The following is a 23,135-nucleotide window of genomic DNA, read 5'->3' as shown; positions in this document are numbered from 1 at the left end:
CTTCTCATCTCTCTCCGTTCCTGTCTGTCTGTACCTGTCTATCCCTCTCTCTAACTCACTCTCTGTCTCTGTAAAAAATAAATTAATTAAAAAAAAAAAAAAAAAGAAACCCTTTATTAACAACTTAATTAAATGTGTGGGGTGAGTTCCAAAAGCAAGGACCAGACACCATGTGAGGCCTTCTCTTTCGCTCCCAACTAGTCACTAGGACTCCCCTGGGGACACAGTGTCTCAAATATTGTTCTGGAAAGAGGCTGAACTTAGATCTCCAACTGCCATGAAAGGGATGCTCTAAGACAGACATAGCAAAAAGCGGGGTCGGCTGGGTCACCTGGCAGGGGGATGAGCCCTGCCGTTGTTTCCTGTTGCCACAGAAACAAATGGCCACAAACTTGTGGCTTAAAACAAAGTATTTTATTCTCCTACAGTCCTGGCGGTCAGAAGTCCACAGTCAGTTTCCCTGGGCCGAACCAAGGTACCGGCTGGGCATGCCCCCCCGCCACCCCCCAGGTCCTAGGCTGGCTGGGCATGCTCCCCCCCCCCCGCTGCCCCCCCCAGGTCCTAGGCTGGCTGGGCATGCTCCCCCCCGCCACCCCCCCAGGTCCTAGGCTGGCTGGGCATGCTCCCCCCGCCGCCCCCCCCAGGTCCTAGACTGGCTGGGCATGCTCCCCCCCCGCCACCCCCCCAGGTCCTAGGCTGGCTGGGCATGCTCCCCCCCGCCGCCCCCCCAGGTCCTAGACTGGCTGGGCATGCTCCCCCCCGCCACCCTCCCAGGTCCTAGGCTGGCTGGGCATGCTCCCCCCCCGCCACCCCCCCAGGTCCTAGGCTGGCTGGGCATGCTCCCCCCCGCCACCCCCCAGGTCCTAGACCGGCTGGGCATGCTCCCCCCCCCGCCCCCCCAGGTCCTAGGCTGGCTGGGCATGCTCCCCACCGCCGCCCCCCCCAGGTCCTAGGCTGGCTGGGCATGCTCCCCACCGCCGCCCCCCCAGGTCCTAGGCTGGCTGGGCATGCTCCCCCCCGCCGCCCCCCCAGGTCCTAGGCTGGCTGGGCATGCTCCCCCCCGCCACCCCCCAGGTCCTAGGCTGGCATCTGTTCCCTCGCCAGCCTGCCGCCCTTTTCCAGCCTCTAGAGCTGCATTCCTCACATTCCTGGCCTCTTCCTCACCCTCAGAGCCCCAGAAGAGCATCTCCCATGGTAGTCACACCGCCTTCTTCCCTACCAAACCTCCCTTTGCCTCCATCTTAAAAAGACACTTGTTGACTGCACTTAGGGCCCACGCAGAAATTCCAGGATAATCTATCTCTCCATCTCAAGATCCTTAATTTAATAGCATCCACAAAGTCCATTTTTCCATAGAAGGTAGGGAGTATCCCCCGGTCCCCGGGTTTACAGCCCGGATATCTTTGGGGGCCATTACCCCGTCAACCACCACAAGAGACAGACCCTAAGAGTTTGGAAGAAACCTAGTTCAGACCTCCGGGTCACATGAAAGAAGAGTCAGCTCAGGGTCCTGGCAGCGCCCCAGGCCAGGTCCTCGTCTGGCCGCACTGCTGCTGGCCTTGCCAAGCTTGCTTTCAGCCCAGTGAAACTATTGATAATTTTGGACTTCTGACCTCCAGAACTTTAGAATCTGTATGTTTTGTTTTAAGCCTCTCTCCTTAGAAGAGAAGGGCAGTCTTCTCTCCTCTAACCTGAAGCCCCCGATGGACCACTCAGGAGCTCCCCTCAGGGTGCACAAGCTGAGGGTCAAGGGGAGCCCATCAGGCTCACTGGCCCGGCCGGAAGACTTTTGTAGGCAGAAAAGCTGAAAAAAAATGTCTGGGTCACACGAACAAGCTTGAGCTCAGGGATGGTGGGCTCTAAGCACCCCTCTGGGTTTGGAGAGGAAGACTGCTGTGATCGGGGCGCCAGAGCAGCTGGAAATGTCGGACACCAGGAACCGACAGGTAAATGACAATCCACATGCCACACGTCACCAACTCTGCTCTGCATGGCGCCACTGGGAGCTGTGGGAAGGGAGCTCCTGCCAGACACTACAAGACCCGGAGAACCACCACCACTGGGAGCTATGGGAAGGGGGCTCCTGCCAGACACTACAAGACCCGGAGAACCACCGCCACTGGGAGCTGTGGGAAGGGGGCTCCTGCCAGACACTACAAGACCCGGAGAACCACTGCCACTGGGAGCTGTGGGAAGGGGGCTCCTGCCAGACACTACAAGACCCGGAGAACCACCGCCACTCAAAGACACAGCATCAGACCTCGGACACTGCCCCTCTGTTGTGTAGACGTCACGTGGTTTCCTACGAAGCTATGAAGCTGGAACACGCTGCTCGCTGTGAACGATTTCATTCCACCTCCAAAACCCTCGGTGAGGTGACTGACTAGGGTAGCCTTCCAATGTAAGAACTATACATTTATCTTATAGCTTTTATTGACAGGTCACCAGTGGACCCAGCCAGCCAGATATATTTAGTGGGGAGATGACAGAGCAGTGGTTCTCGACCAGAGGTGACTTTGTCCCCAGGGGGCCTGTGGCAATGTCTGGAGGCATTCTTTGGGGCTTTAGGGGATACTGGCATCTAGTGGATGGATGCTACTACACATCCTACAATACACAGAAAGCGCACGCAACAAATCATTACCCGGCCCCAAATGTCTACAGAGCTGGGGCTGAGAAACCCCGTGCTGGAGGAAATGAAACTGGAGGCAAAGAAAATCAAGTAAGAGTTCTGAGCAAGGAAATGTTTTAGGCCAGTGGTCCCCAACCTTTTTTGGGCCACGGACTGGTTTAATGTCAGAAAATATTTTCACAGACCGGCCTTTAGGGTGGGATGGATAAATGTATCATGTGACTGAGACAAGTGTCAAGAGTGAGTCTTAGACGGAAGTAACGGAGTGAATCTGGTCATTTTTTAAAAATAAAACATCGTTCAGAGTTAAATATAAATAAAACGAAAATAATGTAAGTTATTTATTCTTTCTCTGCAGACTGGTACCAAATGGCCCACAGACGGGTACCAGTCCGCGGCCCAGGGGTTGGGGACCACTGTTTTAGGCGATTAAGGGAAGTTGAGGCACATGCTTGCTTATTTGGGAATAGGGGTAATGAGCGCTCTGGGTTCTGTTAAATTCAAGGGCGGCCTGTTTGTGAGGAGGGTGGGCCCACAGACTACTGTGCACGCAGGGTGGCCTGCCTGCTCAATGCCGCTGTTGGGAGAGTGAACTTGGCCTGTACTACCATCAGACTGGCAGCCAACAACTCTTGTGCCTCTGAGTCACAACTCGTGGATGAGGAAAGTGCCAAAAGCAGGAATCAGATAAGGATCAAGAGTTAGAGCAGCCCTGGCCGGTTGGCTCAGTGGAAAGAGCATCGAGCTGGCGTATGGACGTCCTGGGTTCGATTCCCAGTCAGGGCACACAGCAGAAGTGACCATCTGCCTCTCTCCCCCTCCCTCTCCCTTATTCTTCCCCTTCCCCTTCCCCTCCAGTGGCTGAACTGGTTCAAGCGTGGGCCCCGGGCACTGAGGGTAGCTTGGTTGATTCGAGCATGGGGCCCCAGACCAGGGTTCCCGGGTGGGTCCCGGTTGGGGCGCATGCCGAAGTCTACCTATTGTCCCTCCTCTCACTTAAAAAAAAAAAAAGAAAGAAAGAGAGAGCAGATTATAAACAAAAGCAATGAAAATCTATTTTCAGCGGTAGAGCGTCGGCCTGGTGTGTGGGGGACCCGGGTTTGATTCCCGGCCAGGGCACATAGGAGAAGCGCCCATTTGCTTCTCCACCCCCACCCCCTCCTTCCTCTCTGTCTCTCTCTTCCCCTCCCGCAGCCAAGGCTCCATTGGAGCTAAGATGGCCCGGGCGCTGGGGATGGCTCCTTGGCCTCTGCCACAGGCGCTAGAGTGGCTCTGGTCCCGGCAGAGTGATGCCCCGGAGGGGCAGAGCATCGCCCCCTGGTGGGCAGAGCTTCGCCCCTGGTGGGCGTGCCGGGTGGATCCCGGTCGGGCGCATGCGGGAGTCTGTCTGACTGTCTCTCCCCGTTTCCAGCTTCAGAAAAATACAAAAAAAAAAAAAAGAGAAAAAAAAAGGAAAATCTATTTTAACCTAATAATGGAGAAATGAACTTAGGCATGACGTGGTTTTACCATGACACCGGCAGCCTCTCCCTTCAATACCCTCCTCCCGAGAGGACGCTTTCAAAGCTGTGTCACTATTAGCTGTGGAGATGTGGCCATGGTCTCGGGGAGCCCCCAAGATGACGACAGGACAGGGCAGAAGTGAGGCTTTACATTCTGGGCTCGAAAGAAAAAGGAGGGGCGCCGCAAGGCACCGTGAGCACCGCCCGGTTCAGCAGATGCACAGAGAAGACCCCCCTCACCCCCCCCCCCAGCCAGGCTGCTGTGCCACAGCCGAGCATCGGTGCATCGGGGAGGACCGGCTCAGGGAGGCGTCACTCCCGGTCCGCCACCTCAGCCCCGAGTTCTGCAGGAAGGGGCCGCACCGGCGATCACTGAGGCTCGCTCTACTCTTTAAACCACAGCACCGCTCCTGGGAGCTAAGTCACACCCAAGTCTCTGACACCAGGCCACTCCAGCCCTCCCCGCAGCCTCTTCACAGACAGGGAGGTGGGGGTGAGCAAGGACAGAAGGTGCTCAAACCCAGGGGCCGGGCCCCAGGGAGCCCCAGAAAGCCCCAGGAGGTGCCAGCTGTAACATAGTCCATGCGGAGCCACCTCTGTCTCAAGTCATCCCTCCGATCTCGTCCTTCCTCAAATGCTTTTTGGCCTGACCAGGCGGTGGCGCAGTGGATAGAGCGTCGGACTGGGATGCAGAAGAGCCAGGTTCGAGACCCAGAGGTCGCCAGCTTGAGCAAGGGCTCATCTGGTTTGAGCAAAAGCTTACCAGCTTGAGCCCAACGTCCCTGGCTCAAGCAAGGGGTTACTCGGTCTGCTGAAGGCCCACGGTCAAGGCACATAAAAAAACCAAACAAAAAAAAAACACCTCCAAATGCTTTTTGCTGTTCTCCCCCCATGACCTCTTCTTTTCCCTCTCTCTGTCTCTCTCCTGACCACTCTAACTTGTCCTTCTCACTTCCCAATGGTATAGGACACTGAAACCGAAGTGCACTCGAAACACTGTTAGCGGTGTTACATGAAGTCCTGTACCTCCTGCTTTTTCCAAAATAAGTTATGATTAATTTTTTAATGTGCCTTGACAATAAAACCTACATTTAGTTGCCTCTTAATTTTTGTGAGCCCTTAAATCTCTCCCACGTGTCAGCGTCCAGTAATAATGAGGGTGGGGGTAGAGGAGCTGCTCCGCCTATGCCTTAGGTACTTAACCAGTGTGGCAGATAGATGAAAAGCAATCATTTTAACAGCGACCAGAAAAACTCAGTGAACCTGAGGAAGAATTTCCTAACATTTAAATTACTGCAGTGGTCTTTTACCTGACCCCTCCACCTCCATACTGTCTCCAATCAATCCACATTATTGCAATATTAACACAATCGCTCCCTGCTTCAAAACCATCAATGGCTTCCACTGCCCAAAGAACATATAGTGCAAATTCCTTCATCTGGCTTTCAACAGCCTCTATCAACCTAGAAATTCCCAACAATGGTTTCCAGGAACGGAAATCAAGAGAAGATGCACTTGTCTCCTAGCGGTGTTCAGATCCGGGCCAGGTGACCTCACACAGGGATGCTGGTCTCCAAGGAGGCCTCCCTCCCTCCCTCCCTCCCTCCCATTAAACCAGGCCTCTTGGCATTCACACCCTTCTGTAGTCCCCTCCTTGAATCTGAGCAGGTCAAGGAAACACACAGAAAGTGACTCTGTGTGGCTTCTAAAGCGTAAACGGCAAGGTTATGAGAAACCTCGCCATCTCTGCCTGGACCTCTCAGTACACTGGGACGTTCCTGCTCAGAGTCCAGCTGTCACACTGTAAGAGGCCCAGGGCACACGGCGAGGCCGCCTGCCGGCACTCAGTGCACAGCCAGCGTCCAGTGCCAGCCATGTGACTGAGTCAGTGTGGACGTCCAGCCCAGCTGAGCCTTCAGATGGCCGCGGCTCCAGCCTCCATTTGACTACCACAATGTGAGCCACCAAGTGAGAACTGCCAGCAGAGCCCGCTCAACCCACAGAGCCATTCACGGTAACAAGGTGCCACTTTACTTCGGAATGTCTTAGATGAACCAACAAAAACTAACATCAAATCCTGACCCTTCAGTGCAAGTCTTCTAAATATCTCGTGTTAACAGCCTGGCCTGTGGTAGCACAAGGGATAGAGAGAGTGTCAACCTGGAATGCTGAGGTCACCAGTTCGAATCCCTGGGCTTGCCTGGCCACGGCACATATGACAAGGCACATACATCGAGTAAGCAATGATCAACTAAGGCGAAGCAACTATGAGTTGATACTTCTCGCTCCCCTCCCCCATAAAAATATCAATAAATAAAATCTTTAAGAAATATATTTCTTGCCTGACCAGGTGGTGGCGCAGTGGATAGAGCATCAGACTGGGATGCAGAGGACCCAGGTTCGAGACCCCAGGTCGCCAGCTTGAACACGGGCTCATCCGGTTTCAGCAAAGCTCACCAGCTTGGACCCAAGGTCGCTGGCTGGAGCAAGGGGTCACTTGGTCTGCTGAAGGCCCGCGGTCAAGGCACATATGAGAGTGCAATCAATGAACAACTAAGGTGTTGCAACGAAAAACTGATGATTGATGCTTCTCATCTCTCTGATATATATCTTGTATACCAAAACAGAAATTATACAAAAAAGCACTAGTGATTGAGTTGCAAGCTACACTAGCCATTTTTCTCATGAAACACAATTTTTACTTGAAAGAAAAGATGAATAGACTTTTCCTTGAAAATGAATGAAGTAACAGTCACTTCAAGAAAAAAAATTTGACTGATCAGGTGGTGGTGCAGCGGATAGAGCATCAGGCTTAGACACAGAGGACCCAGGTTCAAAACCCTGAGGTCACCAGCTTGAACACGGGATCGCTGGCTTGAGTGTGGGATAATACACATAACCCCATGGTCGCTGCCTGGAGCCTAATAGTTGCTGGCTTAAAGCCCAAGGTTGCAAGCTTGAGCCCAAGGTTACTGGCTTGAGCAAGGGTCACTCGCTCTGCTGTAAACCCTCCCCCCCCCACCGTCAAGGCACGCAACAACGAACTGATACTTCTCACCTCTCTCCCTTCCAGTCTGTCTGTCTCTATCTGCCCCTCTCTTTGTCACAAAAAAAAAAAAAAAAAAAAAAAAAAAGACCTGCCCTGGACGGTTCACTCTGTGAAGAGTGTCAGATGTGCATAAAATTGCCGTTTCGATTCCCAGTCTGGGCACACAGAGGAACAGCTCATTGTTCCTCTTTCTCTTTCTCTCTTTTTCTCTCTGTTCTCCTTCCTCTCTCTCACTATAATCAGAAGAAAAAAAAGAAGAAAAAAACTTGACAGTATATTACCAATGATACAAATCAATTTCCATGAGTAATTCAAAATACGGAAAAGCTGTAGCCACCACTGTGAGTTCCACAACTCCCCAATACTGGAAGACTTTTGGGATGAGCTCAGTGGTGATATTAATGAATATTATTTACTGATATTATAAAATGAGACATCAACATTTAGAAGACCTCTATAACTCAGTGAACTAATGACTAATTCAAAGTAAAAGATCTAATTCAAAGTGCAAGATGAATTTTAACGTCACAAAGAATGGAAAGTTTGTTGATGAGGCTTTAGACACCACATTCCAACTAACCTTGAAGGTATCTTGTCAAGTTTTGGTGTCATATCAAAAAAGAACATCCACAATTATCTGCGAAACACATTAAAATAACCCTCTTGCCCTTGCTGGATGGCTCAGTTGTTTGGAATGACGTCCAAATATGCCAGGATTGTGCATTTGATCCCCGGTCAGAGCACATACAGAATTCAACCAATAAATGCATAAATAAGTGGAACAACAAATAAATCTTTCTCTCTCTCTCTCCCTGGCCCCGCCTCTCTCTCTAAAATAAATACAAAATCATTCAATAGAATAACCCTGTCATTCTCAATGAGGTATCTGTGTGAAACCAGGATTTTGTTCATATCCTTCAAATACGATGTATTTTAAGAGACTGCACATAGAAGCAGTTATGAGAATCCAGCTCCTATGAGACCAGAAATTAAGAGATTAGCAAAAAAATGTAAAACAAAGTCAATCCTCACAACTTGTTTGTTCTGAAAAATAGTTAATTTTCATTAAAATTTTCACCACCTGAATTGTGGTGGCACAGTGAATAAAGCGTCAGCCTGGAACATTGAGGTCAAAGATTCGAAACCCTGGGCTTGCCTGGTCAAGACACATACGGGAGTCAATGCTTCCTGCTCCTCCCCCCTTCTCGATCTCTATAAAAATGAATAAAATCTAAAAAAATTTTAAAAATTTCACCTATGATAAATTTCACAGGTTTTTATTATTACGGTAAATGAATTAATTCTTTAAAATTCCTCTGGTATTTCTGATGGTAAACAAAAGTTCTTGGGGCCCCTAATAATATTTAGGGGTATAAAGGCTTTCAATTTCAAGGCCCTTCAGAAATTTTGAGAATCACTTTTTTATAACAGTCTAAAGTTGACTTCAAAATAAACCAACTTCCGGCCTGACCTGTGGTGGCGCAGTGGATAAAACAACCTGGGACACTGACGTCGCCAGTTCAAAACCCTGGGCTTGCCTGGTCAAGGCACATATGGGAGTTAATGCTTCCTGCTTCTCCCCCCTTCTCTCTCCCTCCCTCTCTCTCTCCTCTCTAAAATAAATAAATAAAATCTTAAAAAAATAAAAAATAAACCAACTTCCGTTCAAAGCGCCGTCTGAACCCAGCTTCTCCAGGGACAAAGCTGACTCCCAGTGGGGACTTGCCCCTCTCAGTGAGGGTCTTTGGACAGCAGCGTGGTCTTAGTCCTCACCAGGTCGCTGATGTCTCAAAACCCTGTCCGTGCATATGTCTCCTCTCCCCAGCTAGGTGCCACACATCTGGGGCGTCAGACCATATGTGAGACCTCTGTCACAGCACAAGGCCCACAAAAGCGCCTCAGGGAGGAAAGACTAAGATGGCAACCCGCAGTTTTTTTCATTCACACCAGAAAATCTGATAAAGCTATAGCCTCACCTTTGCCAGGAGAAACTAAGAGAGAGAGAGAGAGAGAGAGAGAGAAAGAAAACTTCTAGCTGGAAGTAGCTCAGGGCTTGACTGGACAACTGCCACCAGACGTGCACACGGCTGCCACTGCGGCTAGCTGTGGCAAAAACAAATGACAAAGAAAATCAACTCAACTCAGCAGCTCTTCCTGCTCAGGGGAATTTATACTTCATCCCCTCTCGGGGAACAGAAGCCTCCCAACTCCCCTTCTTCCTCCTTCACGTCTCCTTCGGAGGAAAGGCCTTGGTGTGTGGGTTTGAGAACAGGAGGGGCTCCTGCCTGAGGCCTTCCTGCAAGGTCCACAAACAACCTGAGCCCACAGACAGACACCCTCGGCACTGTGCGACAACAGGAAAACGCACAGGGTGTTCAAGGCAGAGAAAGGGAAGTGAAGCCCATAAACAGTGATTGGAACCACCGAAACTCAGAGATGAAAACGAATCAGACAGGATCCCCATGTTTCTCCTGGCCCCCAGTGCGGACCCCCACCCAAGCTTCCCAAATCGCTGGGACAATGAACAGCAGATTCCCTGGGGCTCCCGTCTGGAGTTTGCAAGTCCAGCCAGGCATCCTGAGAACAGGGAGGCAGCAATGGGAGGCCCAGAGCCTTGTCCAGACCCCGGGAGGACCCGCTGGCCTGGCAGACACAGCAGAAACGAGTCTGCTTCATGCCCTGTTGGGGACCAAACGCCAACAGGGTCTTTGCAGTGTAGATTTTTGGGGGACAGAGGCGTGGGGAACTGGCAGTAAGCTGACAGTCTGCACAGCCCCCCACCTCACCTGTTCTGTGAAGTTGCTAAAGGCTATTTTTTCCCACACCTTCATGTTAGCTGTGGTGCTGGATTGTTTATACTCATCCTACCCACCATGTCCCTCAGAAAGACTGTAGGCAGTTTCTTTTTATCCTTTGTTTTGTGAAGTTAAAATGTTCTATATGGTGGGGTTTTCTAAACTTGGTAGAATTCTTGGGATGCCTCAGAAATGTGACTTTGCTTTAATGATCTCTTTGATTTGCTAATAGCCTCACTTTGCCCTATAAATAAAGCAGGTAGGGGGGTGCAGGTTTGCTTTTTGAAAGCTATCTCTAGCATTGCAAAGAGACCTCCCGAGCTCATCCTTTTTCTCTTTAAGCCTCTTTTTCTTAATTACACGCCCTTCCCAGGACCTGGAATTACTAGCCGCTGGTTCGTGCCAATGACCGGTCCCCCTTTTGCCAGCAGACTGCTGCACGAGACAGGGACCGATTCTGCTTTCTCCACTGTCACTGTTCCCCACGTGCCAGTATCATGACTGGCACATAGTGGATAGTCAAAAATGTTTGTTGCGCCTGACCAGGCGGTGGCGCAGTGGATAGAGCGTCGGACTGGGATGCAGAGGACCCAGGTTCGAGACCCCGAGGTCGCCAGCTTGAGCGCGGGCTCATCTGGTTTGAGCAAAAAGCCTACCAGCTTGAACCCAAGGTTGCTGGCTTGAGCAAGGGGTTACTCGGTCTGCTGAAGGCCCGCGATCAAGGCACATATGAGAAAGCAATCAATGAACAACTAAGGTGCTGCAACGCACAATGAAAAACTAATGATTGATGCTTCTCATCTCTCTCCGTTCCTGTCTGTCTGTCCCTGTCTATCCCTCTCTCTGACTCACTCTCTGTCTCTGTAAAAAATAAATTAAAAAAAAAAAATGTTCGTTGCATAAATGAAAAAGAATGATGAACACCATCTTTGTGGCCTGGCAACCATATGGGTAGAGAAGGAAGCATGTACATTTATTTATTCAACAAATATTTACTTAACATCTTCTGTGCCAAGCATGGTACTAGCCACAATAGGAAACAAAGTAAGTCCCTTCCTTTGTGGGGCTTATGTTTTAGTGGGTATAAAGGTGAAAATCTCAATGTTCCCGTCCCCCTGAAAAGCTATAAACATGATAGACATTCAATAATTATTTAGTAAGTGCCTGCTATGGGCCAGTGATGAGTCCCAGATGCTCGGACAGGCACCTGGGCTCTGGGCTCACCCCCACTGAAATGACTGCACGTCCTACGCCAGAACTCCAGAACTCTAGATCTGGGACGTGTGCATCAGTAGTGAAAGACCCCCGGGCAAGGAGACGGGATTACCTCTTTGGTGCATCTGTCTTCATCTGTTGGTGAGCAGAAGCCACTGTGTGAGTATCACGTACATGCCCAAAACACCACGCAGCACTGCAGAATAGAAAGAAACCCAACAGCTTTAGCTGACAGGGCTCAGGGCTCAGAAAAACAGCTTGCACATGTTATTATTAAAGGCGCAGGGCTCAAGGAGAGCTCCTGAGGCGAGCTGGCTCCTCCTCTGTTCCTCATTCACACAGCCTGAGAGGCTGTTATCCTGAGCCTGAGTCAGCAAGTATTTCCCAATCCTGGAAGTCAAGTCGCCTGCTCATTTCCAAGTAAGAAGACACCAGCTTCACTGATTGTACCAGGGTGGGGCAGAAGGAACTGGAGCCCAATACCCCCGTGGGCAGCAGTTCATACACGGAGATGCCCTGAGCCATGCCTGATGCTTTGACCAGGGGCCCGTGGAGACAGGACTGGAGTCACACCCTAAGCGCCAGCCTCTGACCGACAAAAGCCAGGAACTATCTACCAAGTAAGAAGACCCACATGTCTGCAACCTGATGCGCAGGGACACGTCCAGCCTGCCAGACGCAAGCAAGTGCCCAGCTCTCCTCTTGACCCTGCAGAACTCAGCGGCTGTGAGGAGCTCCTGCCCCCAGATCCACAGGCACAGAAAACTGATCAGGGACATCAAACTCTCTACAAGCAGCAGCCACTGGGCCATCTGGGACAAGATGGCACAGCCAAGGGCATCACATACAGAGCTTCTGACATGACACACTCAAGGGCCCAGCAGGACAGACAGAGTCCAGAGACACGCTGTGCAGGGAAGAAGAAGACTGTCCCCAGAGCGGACAATGCTGGACTGCTGGGCGGCTCCTGGCATTTCCAGATGGCAGGGAACACCCCTGGAGGGGGAGCCTCAGGATAGCATGGAGCCGAAGCCTTTAGAAGTGACAGGTCCAACCTCCTGAGAGAGACGCTGCATGGTCCTCAGACAGGCCAGCATCGCAGACCCTGAGACGCCCGCACGGCAGCCAGGACAGGCTACCCCCAAGCAGGGGCCTCCTGGCCTCTCAGGCCAGCCCCCAACACTGACTGCCCTCTCTCAGGGTCCTGGGGAAGGGACCGCAGGTGGAGTTGGCAGGCTGAGTGAGGGCAGTTCTTCCTGAGTGGCCTGAGGCACACACCAGAGAAGGAAGAAAGCACTGGCAGAAGAAGGAAGAAAGCATGGCAGAGAGGCAGGGAGAAAGGCGGCCAGATAAAAGAGCTGTTTAGTAAACTTGGTGCATCAATAAGGAAGTGATGGGCTACACCATCTGTAGAATAATGTCCGAGGCCTCACTGCTCACACCTTTGAAAAAGAGGGACAGGCTGACCCAGGCTGTAAAAATCAATGAATGGAAACTTGGTAATTGGCAATCATGACCACCCACATAGAAATAAACAGACTGGCCTGACCAGGCAGTGGATAGAACGTCGCCTACGATGCTGAGGACCCAGGTTTAAGACCCCGTGGTTGCCGGCTTGTGTGGGCTCATCAGCTGGAGCGCGGAGTTGCCGGCATGAGCCGCAAGCTCATAGACATGACCCCGGGGTCACTGGCTTGGCTGGAGCCCCCCCCCCCCAATCAAGGCACATATGAGAAAGCAATCAATGAACAACTAAGCTGCCACAACTATGAGTTGATGCTTCTCATCTCTCTCCCTTCCTGTCTGTCTCTCTCAAAAAAAAAAAGAAAAGAAAAGAAAAAGAAAACAACAGAGTGGACTAACTGCAAGAAGCTATCCATTGCTCTACATTCACTTGGAAAAAAGAGAGAAGCTATCCAGCCAGGGCTGCTGGTGGCCAAGCTGCTCCACAAGCACTGGACTTGACCTCTTCCCCAGCCCTTCTCACCCACCACCTCGATGCACAGAACAGGTGGGCAAAGACAGAAGAATCGCAAACTGCTCCATGTCAGGAAAAACACTCTGGAACCAGAGATAAGACTAAATTACCACCAAACACACAAACTCAACTTTATTAGAATGACCATTAAAACCCTAGGGAGATGTTTTTCATAGGAACAAGGGATCCCTTTCGGTCCATTCTGCCCAATCCCTCCCCCCCAGTGCTATTAGGAGGGGGCCCAGCGGGTCCGTGGAAAGGGGACTGTCTCAACCATCCATGACCCTATTCCTTTCACAGAAAAGTTCAGTGCACAAGAGGATTCCAAAACTTTAAAGTCTGGTCTGGCTGGTTCAGTTGGCTCTCCACCAAAGCTCCTGAAAGTTACCAATTATATGTCCAATTCTGGCTCAAAGACAGAGTGCACGATCCTCAAAAGAGACCTAGAAACCCAGAGCCAGGTGAAACAACAGGCGTCGTTTCTAAACGTGAGAGTGAGTCACACCTTCTGAATCCTCCAAGACCAGACTGGGCAGAAACAGAGGATATATTATTTCCTGACAATCTCTCCAGGGCACCAACGCCAAATAAAGGAGTCCATGTTAAAGACATCTGAAAAAAACTTTCTGCCTGGCAAGAAGGTTAAACACTCAGACACACCACCAAGGTGGTAGGCTCTCTAGCCCAGAAGTTTTCAACATTTTTACACTTGGAAACCACTGAAAATAGAATTATTTGGGGTACCAGTAAGGCAGAAGTCACCCTGAGCATAAATGAATTTGACTAAGATCATTGGGTCTTATCATCTTCATACAACATCGGGGTGGTGAACTCTTTTGCGAACCGGCACAAAATTTCTGGCGGACTAGTCCTCGGATAGGCGGTCAAAAACACCGCTCTAACCTGACCAGGTGGTGGCACAGTGGATAGAGTGTCAGACTGGGATGTGGAGGACCCAGGTTCGAGACTCCGAGGTCGCCAGCTTGAGCGCAGGCTCATCTGGTCTGAGCAAGGCTCACCAGCTTGAGCCCAAGGTCATTGGCTAGAGCAAGGAATCACTTCCTCTGCTGTAGCCGCCCCCCCCCCTTTCAAGGCACATATGAGAAATCAATCAATGAACAACTAAGGAGCCGCAATGAAGAACTGATTTTCACATCTCTCTCCTTCCTGTCTGTCCCTCTCTCTGACTCTGTCTCTGCCACACACAAAAAAACAACAAAAAACACCGCTCTAGCTCCAGAGAATGATCTCTATGACTAGAAGCAACTTAAAAGTTCCTGACATAGTCTAACCAATGCAGCCCCACAAACTGTCCGGGCAGGTATTGACCTGACATTGGATGTAAAGCCTAGGCAAAGGACATAGGACTTGAGTGTCAACTTCCCTCTTGGATCCACAGGAAAACACGTCCCCAAGGGAAACAGTAGGAGAAACTTAGAGAACCTGCCAACATCAGAGGCACAAAGGAAAATCAGCAGCTGGTTCAAACCTCCAGTAATAAAAGGGACAGATGCCTGCCAGACCTAGAGCTATCGGGCGGTAATCTATTTAAAACTCAAACAGGAAAAAAAAATTGTCTGGAGTCAAGTACAGAGGGGAAAAAAAGGGTTGAGGGCCACTACAGGCCTTCTCTGGGGCATATTCTCTGGAGACTTCCCTTCGCTCTCAGATTGAGGCTCAGAACAGAGAGGGTGGGAGTCAGGGCAGAGACGGGCGGGGGGACAGTTCCGTGTGTGCAGTACACCCAGGGTGGAAAGACACTGCGCCCTGTTTCCTGGAAGGGGAAAAGGGCTGGAAGAGGCCTCCAGCTACGCCTGGCGCACACCCAGCGAAGCGGCCAGTCTCTTCCCAAGGGTTCCTGGAAGTCAACAGACCCATAAAAAAGAAGTACTAAAGCTGAGATTAGAAGCATGGTCTACATATCCGAAACATCATCTCTGATGCAACAGCAGCGGAGCAAATTCTCCCACACAGGTCGTAACCTGCTCTTTAGCTCCGACGTTCATTCAGCTCCCTACTGGGTCAGGGGCGGAACACCCTCACTCCACCGCTAGATCCACGGCAGGTCAAGGGGAAAACACAGTAAGTAGTACGTGGAGTAATGCTTCTTCTTGAGGCTGAAAGCACAGGGCGAGAAGGAGAAGTAGGTGACCGGGCTAATAAGAAAATCAGAGAGAGGAGCTAAAACAGGGCCCCCGCGGGCAGGCTGGGGCGGAGAGGCTTTAAACAGGATCGGGAGGCGCGGGGCTGGAAAAGCTTGGTAACACCGCGAGGAAGATGATGGGGGAGCATTCATATCGAGAAGGCTCAGGCCCCGGAGGGGGGGGGGGGAAGAGGGATTAGGGATGAGAACAGAGAGCAAAGGCTGAGACGGCAAGGACGGAAGGACGAAAGCAGGCGACAAGGATACCCAGGGGGGCAGAGAAGATCCTCAAGGCGACCGTGGCAAGAGGGCACTGCACTCGAGGACAGCAGAGAACAGATGAAGATAGAGGTCAAAGGCAAGGGTGGGCCACGGGAGAGGAGCACACCGCGCCCGAGACCGGGTTCTCTCCCAGTACAGAAGTGGGAGGAGACGGAGCCACGAGGCCCAAGTGGGGTCACAGAGTCGAGTGGGGGAGGCCTGCAGTTCGGGCTCACACGGCAGTGAAGGTCCAAGAGGCTGCGGGATCCAGGGGCGGCGGGGTAGCGCCAGGGCGGCAACGGACCCCCGCGGACCGGCCCAGGTCGGATCGTTGGGAGGCGGCACCGGCTGAGTCCGCCGACCCCTGCCGCTCTTCCCACCCGACTCTCCTCCCGGGCCTTGCGCCCCGACTCTGTTGGCCGCCTCAGCCCGGGCCGGCCGTTGACCTCCGCTGCTTGCCGGCCGCTTCCCCCGACCTGGACTGACCTGTCCTGGCCGTGTCTCGCGCCACCGCCGCCGTCCCGCAGGCTCCGCAGGGTCCTCCGGCTCCTGCCAAAACTTTTCCCATTAATCCCCAGCTCCGCGGCGGGCCCCGGCGTCACACGCTGCGCGGCCCGGCCCCGCCCCCGACAGCGTGATGTCACCGCGCAGCTCGGTTTCTCTCCCCCCACACACACCACGCCACGCCCCTTTCCGCCACTGCCGCGGCCAATCACCGCGCCTCCTGGAGACTTCTCGTATTCTGCCGCTCCTCCCACCGCACGCTGCCCTGGGCCCGCCTGCAGCGCCCTCTAGTGCGGGAAGCGGGCCCGGCAGCTAAGGGAGGAGCTGGGAAAGGAGTTCGAGGCCAAGTAAAAACAAGTCTAGAAAGGATCACAAAAGGGAATGGAAAGCTGGAAGAGAGCTAGAGACAGTGGTGGGATTCAAATAATTTAACAACCGGTTCTCAGCCCTAAAGACCTTTTTTTTTGTTGTTTTGATTTTGGTGACAGAGACAGAGAGACAGAGAGAGGGGCAGATAGGAACAGACAGGTAGGAATGGAGAGAGATGAGAAACATCAATTCTTCCTTGGGCTCCTTAGTTGTTCATTGATTGCTTTCTCATATATGCCCTGAGGGGGGGAGGCTATAGCAGACCTAGTGACCCCTTGCACAAGCCAGAGACCTTGGGCTCAAGCCAGCGACTTTGGGCTCAAGCCAGCGACCATGAGGTTATATCTATGATCCCACGCTTAAGCCAGCGACCCCCACGCTCAAGCTGGTGAGCCCACACTCAAGCCTAATGAGCCCACACTCAAGCTGGGCGACCTTGGGGTTTTGAATCTGGGTTCTCAGCGTCTCAGTCGGATGCTCTATCCATTGCGCCACTGCCTGGTTGGGCAAGACCGTTTTAAGTATAAAATAAATGATACACCGAAAGGTAGTTTATTATTTCATGCGTTTAATAAATAACAATGAAAGAGGCACACAAAACTAGATTATGTTATAAGAAAGAGTTTTAAAATATTAATGGAAAAATATTAAATACCTGACAAAAAAACAATAAAACTGTTAGGATGTTTCTGTATTTCTTCTTCTTTTTTTATATATATATTTTATTTTTTACAGGGACAGAGAGAGAGAGAGCGGGACAGACAGGGATAGACAGTAATGGAAAGAGATGAGAAGCATCAATCATCAGTTTTTCATTGTGACACCTTAGTTGTTCATTGATTGCTTTCTCATATGTGCCTTGACCGTGGGCCTTCAGCAGACCAAGTAGCTCCTTGCTCAAGCCAGCGAACTTGGGTCCAAGCTGGTGAGCTTTTGCTCAAACCAGGTGAACCCACGCTCAAGCTGGTGACCTCAGGGTCTCGAACCTGGGTACTCCACATCCTAGTCCAACGCTCTATCCACTGTGCCATGCCTGGTCAGGCTGTATTTCTTCTTGATTGGCATCCTTACTTGCAATTTTCTTCGCTTTGATCCGAGCATCATCAGCTGTGTGATTTATCTTTAGTCATCTTTTCACTGTAGGAGTAGGATCTCATTCCATTAGAGGTAGGCCGATCAGACTAATAGTCATTGTGTTTGATATATTAGAAACAGGAGACTTCTCATCTCTGAATATATTGTGTTCATCTTTGGAAAACTCCACCTTATAGAGAAATTTATTTTTCTGGACTTCTTACCTATTTTTCCATGTACTGTACTTATCTAATAGGCTTGCCACATAAATGGGGAGCATCCTCCCTACTGTTGTAGAAAATTATGTTCTTGCTTCTTAACCCAGGCGTTTAGGACCTGGAAGGGACCTGTTATCCCAACCTGTCGTTTTAGGTATACTATAAAAAGGTACCTGGCCCCTGGGCTGCAGTCTAATGCAAGAGGCTGGGTTTGTTATCTTGACTCAGGGGTATAAATCAATGGTAACCTCATCCTCTCCCTCATCTTTAAAGTAGAGATTGCCCCTCCCTAGAGGCAGATTAAGGTTAGTTGAGGCCCCAGGCGCAGAAGAAATTATTGGGCCCCTTAAAAAAGAGAGAGAGCACCTGACCTGTGGTGGCGCAGTGGATAAAGCTTTGACCTGGAATGCTGAGGTCGCTGGTTCAAAACCCTGGGCTTGCCTGGTCAAGGCACATATGGGAGTTGATGCTTTCTGCTCCTCCCTTCTCTCTCTCTCTCTCTCTTTCTCTCTCTCTCTCTCCTCTTTAAAATGAATAAATAAATAAAGTTTAAAAAAAAGAGAGAGAGAGAGAGAGAGCCCTGGCCAGATAGCTCAGTTGGTTATAGCATCATTCCGAATCACAGAGGTTACTGGTTCAATCCCTGGTCAGGGCACATACAGGAACAGATCGATGTTCCCATCTCTCCCACTCTCTCCCTTCCTCTCTCTAAAATCAATAAAATATTTTTTAAAAAGAGAGAGAGGCCCTGGCCGGTTGGCTCAGTGGTAGAGCGTCGGCCTGGCATGCAGGAGTCCTGGATTCGATTCCCTGCCAGGGCACACAGGAGAAGCGCCCATCTGCTTCTCCACCCCTCCCCCTCTCCTTCCTCTCTGTCTCTCTCTTCCCCTCCCGCAGCCAAGGCTCCATTGGAGCAAAGTTGGCCCGGGTGCTGGGAATGGCTCTATGGCCTCTGCCTCAGGCACTAGAATGGCTCTGGTTGCAACAGAGCAATGCCCCAGATGTGCAGAGCATCACCCCCTGGTGGGCATGCCGGGTGGATCCCAGTCGGGCACATGCGGGAGTCTGTCTGACTGCCTCCCCATTTCCAACTTCAGAAAAATACACACACAAAAGAGAGAGAGAGAGAGAGAGAGAAAATAAATTTAAAAAATTTGAAAAGAGAGGGAAAATAAAAATATGTGTTAACCATATATTTAAATAAATAAAAATTATTATGTACTATTAATGTTAAAATTGCACATATGAAACTGTTGGGCAGATAAAATATATTATGCTCACTTTGTTAAAGATGGCACTGCCCACATGGAAACCCGTCGCCCAGGTGATGCTTTTGGTTGCCCTTCTTGCTTGGGATGGTCTTGATCATATTAATGTGTGTTGGGGGCAGGCTGTGGGCAGGCAGGATCCTTGTAGCCTGGGGCTTGGTTTTGGGACTAAGCCTTTCCCATCCTTTTTGATGTGGGGTGGTGCACTCTCATGAGGAATCCCATTATGCCTCAGATAAGTGACTTTGTATCGGAGACTTCCTTGTTTGTATATTGGATTAAAGATTTTGGTTTCTACACTATAAAGTGGGGCAGACCGGGAGTTTGCTTTCTCTCGGTTCCTGAGATAGCATTAGAGAGGAGAGCAGAGAAAGGCCACATGGAGGAGAGGAGAGGTAGCCAAGATGGCAGAGTGTCAAGGAGAAGCCAGTTTGTGCAAAGAGAAGGAGATGGGAAACAGAGGTGAATAAATCTGGTGAGCTAGAAACCTTTGATTCTAGGAAACTTGGATAAGTCAGTAGTTTTGTGAGCACTGAATGAGTGGGTTTTGGAGCCCAGTGTGTGTTTTTACTTGCCTGCTGGGTGCAAGCTAGGATTAAAGGTGATGGCCCACCAGTTCTTGGCTCCATTGTTTCATTACTGTCCGAATCTAATACAAACCTGCATGGGCCAGGCGGCTGTGATGGTGGCCGTGGCTACTGGCTTTACAGAAACCAAACTTGGTGTCATTAGAAAAAAATGTAAAGTTGGGGTTTTGCAGGGCCTTTCAGAAGTCAAGCCCAGGACACGCGCCTGGTGCGCTTGACCTTTGAATCCACATCTGACCTTCCCTCTTTCATATACTTCTCAAGCCACACCCTCAGACATCTGGATGGTAGAACTAAAGTGATTTTTCTTTTTTTTCTTCTTCTCTTTTTATTTTCTATTTTAAAAAAATTTTAATTGAATATTGGGATGACATTGGTTAATAAAATTATGTAGGTTTCTGGTGTACAATTCTGTAATACATAATCTTGTGTGTTCGCCACCCTAAATCAAGTCTCCTCCCATCACCATTTTCTACTTTTTAAAAATGAATTTGCATTTATTTTTGTAATTCAGATGTCAACCTCCTTGTCCTTTGAGATTGAAGTAGGAATGGATTGTGGAGGTCAAAGTCTTCCCTAAGATTTCTGTAAATTTCTGGGAATTAATATTCTCCTAAATCTCTCTGCTTCTGGGATCCTGCTTTAGCCCAGCTGTGGGCAATCCCACAGTTCAAAAATATAGAGCTGAAACTCCACCCTCCCTAAGGACTGCCCACAAATCTTCCCACAAAAAACATTCATGGGTATAGAAGTCATTATGATAGTCTGGACCCAGGGGCAAGGTCAAATGATGCACTGCAAACAGTTTAAACTCACAACAGGCATTCTTTAACATCCTTTCCTGTCCCCAACTGAGGTTTTCTAACTGGCCCTTTGCCTCTTAGGACCTGGCCTTTTACCAAATCACAACCTCTTCTCCCTGCCCCCCTATTCTCTTCTTTATCCCACTGTCCCCAGAGAAAAAACAAATTCCTCTGGCTTTCCAGGCAGAAGGAGACTTCTTAGCTATGTTTCTTCATTGCTAGGTGTCCTGTCAAAATGCGTGCCCTGAAGATCCTCCTTTCTACCCTTAACAGGCTTACTTCCTCTGATAAAGACAGCTGTCTCGGCTCTGGCCGGTTGCCATAACAGTAGAGCATAGGCCCTGCATGTGGAAGTCCTGGGTTCGATTCCCAGTCAGGGCACACAGGAGAAGCACTCATCTGCTTCTCCACCTTCCCGCTCTCCTTCCTCTCTATTTCTCTCTTCCCCTCCCCCAGCCAAGGCTCCATTGGAGCAAAGTTGGCCCAGGCACTAAAGATAGCTTCATGGCCTCTGCCTCAGGCACTAGAATGGCTCTGATTGCAGAGCAACGCCCCAGATGGGAAGAGCATTGCCCCCCGGTGGGCATGCTGGGTGGGTCCCGGGTCTGGCGCAAGCCGGAGTCTGTCTGACTGCCTCCCTGCATCTAAATTTGGAAAAATACAAAAAAAAAAAAAAAAAAAAGACAGCTGTCTCCCTAAAAGAAATTCCATGAGCACTGTTAAGATGCTACACTTTACCTCATTTCACTTTTATATTTAAAAGAATAAATATAATATTTAATATAATATATTTAATAAATATATATTTAATGTTTAGACTTTATAATTCCATTGCTCATTACAATATTATTTAAAACAACAATGAAACAACAAAAACTGGAGATAACCTAATTGTCCATCAGAGAAGAAATGTGTGAGTAAATGATGCTATATGCTCCTTGAGGAATATTATGTAGGTATTAAAAATGACAACTACAGCCTGACCTGTGGTGGCGCAATGGATAAAGCGTCGACCTGGAAATGCTGAGGTTGCAGGTTTGAAACCCTGGGCTTGCCTGGTCAAGGCACATATGGGAGTTGATGCTTCCAGCTTCTCCCCCCCTTCTCTCTGTCTCTCCCTCTCCTCTCTAAAAATGGATAAATAAAAAACAAAAACAAAAAAAACTCTCCTTTAAAAATTAAAAAAAAAAAAGACAACTACAAAGATTTAGTTTAAAAATGAAAAAATGTTCTGATCTAATTTTCAGTGGAAAAAAGCAGAATCTGATTATATGTATAGCATATATATATGTACATGTTTGGAAAACAAAAAATTAGGATAGAAAAAAGTGTTAGGAAGCACACTAAAATGTTATCTGCAGTTGTCTTTGGGCTGTGAGTTTTTATTTTTCTACATTTTTATTCTGAGCATCCCCCCCCCACAATGGAAGCAGGGTTTGTTTTTTTAGGAACAACAACAACAAAATCTTCCTTATAATAAGGAAAACTTTGTATCCTCTGGTGCTCCTACCCAGTAGTCTTAGTTCTAGTTCTTGGAGGTATACTAAGTCAAACTGTCTTCCATGCAAGAGTCCTTTTGATGTCTGACCCCATTCCTCATATATATTTTTTCTTATTTAATCTATAACATCTATAAAATGATCGTGGTGCCTTTTGCCACCCAGATTGCTGGCCTTAGAATGTGCCATTTTATGTATACCCATTCTCTTTAAGGCTTCCCTTGGTTTGGGCCTCCTAACTTCTGAATCGCCTTCCCATATTTTGGGATCCTCCCACCTTAGAAGCCAAAAACGTCAGGCATCTGCTTCCAGCCTCCTTTGCAGCTAGGGCAAAGCCACATGACCTAGGCTCCACCAATCAGAGGCACTGGAAGCTGGAAAGTAGAGAGCACAGCTCATCCCTTCAGGTAAGTGGCAGAGCAGCAGCCCCACCTGATGTCCACAGCCGCATCTGTGAGAGCAGAGCCCAGCGCTGGTGATACAGCCATGGAAGCAGCAGCATCAGTACCTAGAGGTAGTGGTGGCAGGGGTGTCCTCACAAAAACTGTTGTGCGCCATGATTTTTGATATCGCTCCTCACTATAAAGCCTCCAGGCTGGCTCTTTCATCCTCCCGATTACTTCAGGAAACTCTTCAATACTCTATGAATAAAGTCCACGTTTACTTACATCCGTCTGTACCTTGAATCACAAACCCAGGCTAATACAGCTTCCCGGAATCTTCATTTTGACTAGATTTTCCCCTCAGGCACAGCTCAAAGTGCGCAAAGCCGGCTCCTACCAGACCTCTGCAACACGTTCCAGACCCGCTGGAGATCTCATCTACGAACACCTGCTCCCATGGGCAATTCCAGCATCACTGAAGGCTGACTCGCAATGTGGAGTGAGCCGGCCAGCCGGGGCCGCTGTGGGTTCCCACCTCCTCTCCAGCCATGTCAGGCTCCAGCCAGCAGGTGGGGCCCTCCTCAGCCGGCAGAAATCGGCCTTCTTGGCATCCCCCGCTCCCCACCATCTACAACAAGGGACAGAGGCGAACTTTCAGTGGGCATCTCTTTGCACTGGGTGGGCACCGCGCTTGAGGAGGAGGTGCCTCGCACATCCTAACAACTGTTCGCAACCAGCTTCTTGCTCTCCTGCCAGTCACAGCTCCTCACGCACAAACTTCAAAGGGACGACCTAGGACCACGCAGCCTGTGCTTTCCAGGTGCCCCGAGTGTATGAGTACCTCTGAAGGCATTA

General features: G+C 49.9%; 1 protein-coding gene across 1 annotated transcript in view; it reads right to left on the bottom strand.

Moving 5' to 3' along the window:
* The window catches only part of PPARD (peroxisome proliferator activated receptor delta), a 92,080-nt gene extending 75,881 nt beyond the window's left edge, over positions 1 to 16,199 (bottom strand). Inside the window, exons 1-2 of the mRNA XM_066234606.1 lie at positions 16,062 to 16,199; positions 11,306 to 11,389 (exon numbers count right to left, since the gene is read on the bottom strand). The gene's annotated coding sequence lies outside the window, so the exon portion shown is untranslated. The remainder of the gene's footprint in view (positions 1 to 11,305; positions 11,390 to 16,061) is intronic.
* Between the last annotated feature and the right edge of the window lie 6,936 nt (positions 16,200 to 23,135).

The sequence above is a fragment of the Saccopteryx bilineata genome, chromosome 1 (genome assembly GCF_036850765.1).
Source record: "Saccopteryx bilineata isolate mSacBil1 chromosome 1, mSacBil1_pri_phased_curated, whole genome shotgun sequence".
NCBI lineage: Eukaryota > Metazoa > Chordata > Mammalia > Chiroptera > Emballonuridae > Saccopteryx > Saccopteryx bilineata.
This window is presented reverse-complemented; position numbering and strand designations above follow the sequence as displayed.